The sequence below is a fragment of the Triticum dicoccoides genome, chromosome 2B, assembly GCF_002162155.2.
Source record: "Triticum dicoccoides isolate Atlit2015 ecotype Zavitan chromosome 2B, WEW_v2.0, whole genome shotgun sequence".
NCBI classification, from domain to species: Eukaryota; Viridiplantae; Streptophyta; class Magnoliopsida; order Poales; family Poaceae; genus Triticum; species Triticum dicoccoides.
Window position 1 is genome coordinate 223344037 of NC_041383.1, and position 6046 is coordinate 223350082.

Sequence of the window (6046 nt, forward strand, 5' to 3'; positions counted from 1 at the left end):
AGTGACGACCTACCCAGCTAGGGGGGTTGTACATGGAAAATCCATCCCGCGGTTTAATATGAAGAAATTCTTCTTCTTCCCCTTTATACAAATCGAACAGTATTCTCGCCAGAGCAGTGGCGGAGTCTGGACCTTTACGACCACAACGGGTGGCATCATCTTCCCCATTGTAGTGCCACATTATGCATATTGCTATAACCTCGACTATTGTCAGCCCTGATTTGGCCAGTATCTTTATCTTGCTCATCAGGAAGTGTACTTCTCTGGTATCCTCCTCTTGGGGGGCCTGAGGGCGCCAACTTCAGCGTGCCTTCGGCGGAGCATTATTAAACTCAGGGAGGCCCGTCCGGACTGGATCCGGAACGGGAAAGTCATCAACATAAAACCACTCTGAGGGCCAGTTTTCAGGTGCCTTCTTGGGAGTACCGGACAGGTATCTGGTCTCGGCGACGCGCCATATTTCGGCTCCGCCCACTTGACATATGGATTCCCCCTGGTTGCGAGGGACGAGGAAGAACAACTTCTTCCATAACCCGAAGTGAGCCTCACAGCCCAGGAATAATTGACAAAGGGTGACGTATCCTGCGATATGCAGCACGGAGGCAGGGGTGAGGTTGTGCAACTGGAGGCCGTAGAACTCCAAGAGCCCGCGAAGGAATGGGTGGATTGGAGACCCGACGCCTCTTAGCAGGTGCTGGATGAGGCATATTCGCTTCCCCGGGGATGGATTAGGAGATCTCTCCGCTTGCTCCCCGCCATTATAGGTGGCTAGTCCAGCTCGTACAGGGACCATGAACGCCGGTGGAAGAAACCCTTGGGTCTGCAACTCTATTAACGGCTTTGAGGAACAGAACATTCTTCCCAATCGCATGGCTTAGAGCTAAGGGAACAAGAGGAGGAGCTACGGTGACCGGCCATGCTGGAATGGTTTTTTCTGGGCGCGCTCTGTTGGATGCTCGCTCAAGGGAAGAAGGTGTGGCTTGGATCTGAGAATCCCCGTCCCTTCAAATAGACGGTTTGCCTACAGGGCCGGGGTGGCAAATGCAAAAATGCCCCGGCTCCTCGTATTCGCTCGACACGTGGAGATGGCCATTATTGAAGCGCAGAAGCCAAGGAGTACAACATTGATGGGAAGACGGACACTATTCATTACAACAGATACTTTGGAGTATTCAGAGATGGAACCCCCCTTGCAATGCCGAAGACAAACTGCGCGCCGGACTCATCGTCATTGAAGCCTGGTTCGAGGGCTACTGAGGGAGTCCTGGATTAGGGGGTATCCGGCCAGCTGGACTATATACTTTGGTCGGACTGTTGGACTGTGAAGATACAACACTCAAGACTTCGTCCCGTGTCCAGATGGGACTCTCCTTTGCGTGGAAGACAAGCTTGGTGATCCGGATATCATATTTCCTTCTATGTCACCAACTCTGTGTAAACCCTAGCCCCCTCCGATGTCTATATAAACCAGAGGGTTTGATCTGTATAGGGACAATCATAATCATCATAGGCTAGCTTCTAGGGTTAGCCTCTATGATCTCGTGGTAGATCAACTCTTGTAGTACTCATATCATCAAGATCAATCAAGCAGGAAGTAGGGTTTTACCTCCATCGAGAGGGCCCGAACCTCGGTAATACATTGTGTCCCTTGCCTCCTATTATCATTATCCTTAGACGCACAGATCGAGACCCCCTACCCAAGATCTGCCGGTTTTGACACCAACACTCCCCCCTGCCGTACAATGGAATCCTGCACCCGACCCTGGCCAAATTCATAGCGGCATCCCACTATGCCTACAACACCTTGAAGATACCTGGGCCGATGGGCATTATTTCCATTCCATAAGATAAGAAAGACGCGAAGATATGTGTGGATCAGATGTACCGGGATGCGGTCGCGGCAGAGTCCGTCGAAGCCACATTGCCCGCCAAGTAAAGCAAAGGAAAGAAGAAAGATAGTAGGGACGCCTCCAAGGAATCCGGGAAGCGTACCTCTACAGACTGCACGGCACCAATCGATGACGTGCCGTAGAGTTCCAACAGCAAGAGGACCAAGGATGCTACACCCCATGAGAAAAAGGTCCCGGCAAGGCTGGCTGGTACTGATGGTACTTTTACCATCAGTGCCACCCTCGATGACAAATAGGAAAGCGCGCTCGTTGCCTTCATGCGGGAGAATATCGATGTGTTTGTGTCACACCCAACATTTTGTAACATGTCATTTGCATTAATAAAGAATGAAAATTTGGTCCAACAAAAACTTTTGCATTATTTGGCTTTTTAATTTGAGTTGGATTTCTCTCTATGATTTCAAGTGCTCTTTAAGGTCAACACAGCTCCACCTCCTATAATTTAACCCCTTGCTCCAAACGTCTGCCCAATGATCATGCCATGTGTCCCTGCGGGCCCCAACAGCCTGCAGCCTTAGTCGACTTGTGGCGACTGATTGGACGTGGGCATCTCCGCTTCCCCACACTGCATCGGTAACTTCACGACTTGACGAGTCCCTGCTGCATGCGAAAGGGGTTATCATTGCCTGCGATCGTGGGGGTCAATGGTTGGCCTCCCTTGGGCTATAAATGAGGAGGGGGTGAGAGCCCCCGTCGCCCATCTCTTCCCATTCTGCTCGCTTTTCCTCCTTCACTTTGCTGCTTGTAGCGCCCCCATGGCACGTGCGAAGAGGTTTTCGGCCGCGGAGAAGGGGAAGGCTCGCCAGGAAGGGCCCGACTCTCCTCCGCCCAAGCGCGGACGCGGTCGCCCCCGCAAGCACCCCGCGACCCCCGCCGTAGCTTTCCGCGGTCGCGGTGGTGGCCCTTCATGTGGTGGTGGCGCCCATGTTGAGGCAGCCCGGTTGGTGGAGGAAGGCGTGTTGTGGCTGCGCGGCCTCCCCGGCCGCGCTTCCACTCGGTGGAGGTGCTGCCGGAGTTCGTTGTGTGGTCGGAAAACCCGGCAGGCAACTAGCTTCAGCTCCCGCGCTTCTTTGGCGGCGAGCTGCCGGCCGCTGGCTGTCGGATATCGGGTTCCAGCAAAAGCCTTAAGGTTCAAACTCTGGGGTGTGCATGAAGATCTTCTCCCTACCGAAACACGCCCACAATCTCGCCACAATTTCTAAGCTAGCACGATGAACAACACAAGAGACACAAGGTTTATACTGGTTTGGACCACCGTTGTGGTGTAATACCCAAATCCGGTGTGAGGTGTGGTGGATTGCCTCTTGGGCTGATGATGAATAGTACATGGGAAGCACAGCCTTGCGAGGAGAGGTGTTCTTGTGGTGGTGTGTTTGGAGAGGAGTCGATCCGTCTCTCTTGGCTCTAGCCGAGATGCCTTCTACTGTGGTGGCTAGCCCTATTTATAGAGGCCCTGGTCCTCTTCCAAAATATTGAGCGGGAAGGGAGCCAACAACGGCCATTTTGAAAGGGGACAGCTAGTACAAGCTATCCTGACTAAACGTGGTCTTCGACTGCCAAAGGCACTGGTGATGACGCCGTCTTGGGCTCCACGGTGACCTCCGCACTGCCGTCCTGCTGGTCTTAGTCTCGTTGCACCGATATGGAAACCTTTGCCTGATGCCTCAGTACTCCATGCCTGTGCTTACCCCCATTGCACCAAAGAGGAAACGAGGACATTGTGCAGGCTGGTGCCTCCCTGGTCTTGATCGTCATGGCTTGCGTCATGAGAACCTCGCGAGGTACCGCTTGCCTTGATCTCCCCACCCCCTCGCGAGCCTGCCTGGTGAGGCCGCCCGTGAGGAGGCCTTGCATCGTCCGCCATGCAAGGCTTGGCCCCGCGCGAGGGTCTAGAGTGTTTGTTGATGAAGATGGGCCATACGAGGCCACTGGTTGAGCCACGCTGCAGGCCGCATGCAGGCAAGTCTGGGGACCCCTGTTCCCAGAACACCGACAGTAGCCCCTGGGCCCAAGGCATGCTCGGACTTGGCTTAGCAACGAATCCAAAGGGCAAGTGCGGAGCGCCACGGGCCCCAACAGCCTGCGGGTCGACGCGTGGTGACTGATTGGACGTTTCTCCGCCTCCCCATGCTCCACCAATAACCGCCTGGCTAGGTGGCCACGGAGCTTTACATAGTTATTTCCCCCTAGTTGCCCGCGTGCTTCCTGTTCCCCTTTATTCCTCGAGTCTCTGTTTCCGCTTCCAATCTGACTTGAGCTCTGCCCCCTACATCGCCATGGCGCCAACTAGCAAGAAGAAGGGGAAGAAGCCTCTGTCTTTATCCAGTTCGTCCCCGGTAATCGAGCCCGCCGTCGGCCGGTCGTTGGTGCTCAACTTGGAGGCCCTGGGCAAGGTCTGCCCCGCGCTCGCATCCAGCTTCAACGAGTGTGGAAAGACGATGGCTTGGCCTGCATCCCTTGCCTCCATTGACAGGACAGTCACTGAGGCTCGATTCTTCGTCGACGCCCTGTGGGCTGGCCTGGTTGCCCCCTTCTCCGCTTTCTTCAATGCGGTGCTCTCCCATTATTAGATCCATATGACGCATCTTGATCCTCAATCCATTACCCTCCTCGCCGTCTTCGCCTTGTTTGCGAAGCCATGGTTGGGATTGCTCCTTCCGTCAACCTCTTGCGGCACTTTTTGTTGTTGCGCCTAACCGACCCCTTGCAATGCTCGGGGAGCGTGAGCTTCCAGGCCGTGGCAGAGACGGCCGCCTTGGGGATTGATTTCGACCTCCCGCCGTCCACGAGCGGGTTCCGGGCATGGTGGATGTATGTGGATGTTGGAGTGCTCAGCCCTTTGCTCTCACATCCATCGTCGCTTGCTGTCCCCAATCTCGGCTGGGGCCATGAGAGGCTCGTGAGCCCCCGGCTCTCCTTTGTCTGGTACCAACTAAGGAGGTTGAGAGATCTCGGTGTGACTGCGCCTCGAGTGGTGAAGGAGTTCCTCTCTAGTGTCGCATTGCTCCTCTCCAGCGCCATTCCCGACCAATGTGGGCCCTGACCGGCGACCGGGACCGCATGAGGCTTCAGGAGACGGACCTTGCAGCCGCGACACTGAGGACGGTGCTTGAGGTCTTGACTGGCGACCCCTCGTCGGGTGATATATGGCACGGGGGCGGCCTCCTGTATCTCTGCTCAAACATAACTGAGTTTGCGGGACAGATGCCTCTCTTCGATGAATGGGGGTTGCGTCCAGCTGGCCTTGCGGGGCCTCGCGAGAATCCTGTCGCCATGGCTCCCTTCCTCGCCACCAGCACCGATCTTGCCCTAGGAGCGGGTGAAGGGGGCAAGCATTGCTTGAGGCTGGAGGCCCAGATGTCATGGTGCCGACGCCGCACGGGGTTCCTGAAGCGTCATCCTCCAGAGCTTCCCGCCCTGAGGCTGTCGTCGATGGGGGACGCAACCCGCGGCTCCCGAGGCCGGAGCCCCCGAGGCCTCGGCAGGCCATCGGGAAGTGGTGCCTGATCGCTCCTTCCAACTTGGCGCCCCTGAGGTTGGCCGTCTGGGTGCTTCTCCATCCGCGCCACACGCTGGTCCTCACGTTGAGCACCTGGGTCGATTCCGCGTGGACTTCGCCGCCCTCCGTAAGAGGAAGGAGTCTTCGAGTTGTAGTGGACGCCCTTTCCGACCGTTGAAGCATAGTAAGTACTGCACCATAGACGAGTAAGTACCTCATTCTTGTAACTTCTCAAACACCGCTCCCTTTTCTGACTGTGGCTTTTCAGGATCCCTCCTGCCAAGCCTGCGGGGTCTCCCAAGAAGAAACTTCCTCTGGCCTCGCCTTCATCGCTGGCCTTGAGTGTCCCGAGCTTGTATGCTGCCCCTGACGTAGGGTCAGCCGGAGAAGCAAGCCTGCGTGTAGGGTGTCTTGAGCATGTGCCCTTGCCGCCTTTCCTCTGTGACCTTGCCTGGGGTGTGACTAGCCTGCCCAGGGCTCCTCCTCAGATTGTGGACGGCGAGTGGTTGGCGTCGGTCCTTGGCTCTTCTTCTGGGGATGGACTTGCGCCGGTTCGGGTCCCTTGCGGAGCCTGTCCGGCAATCGTGGCAGCGCTAGCCCCCAGCCTCCTGCTGGGAGGGCGAAAACCGCTCCAGGG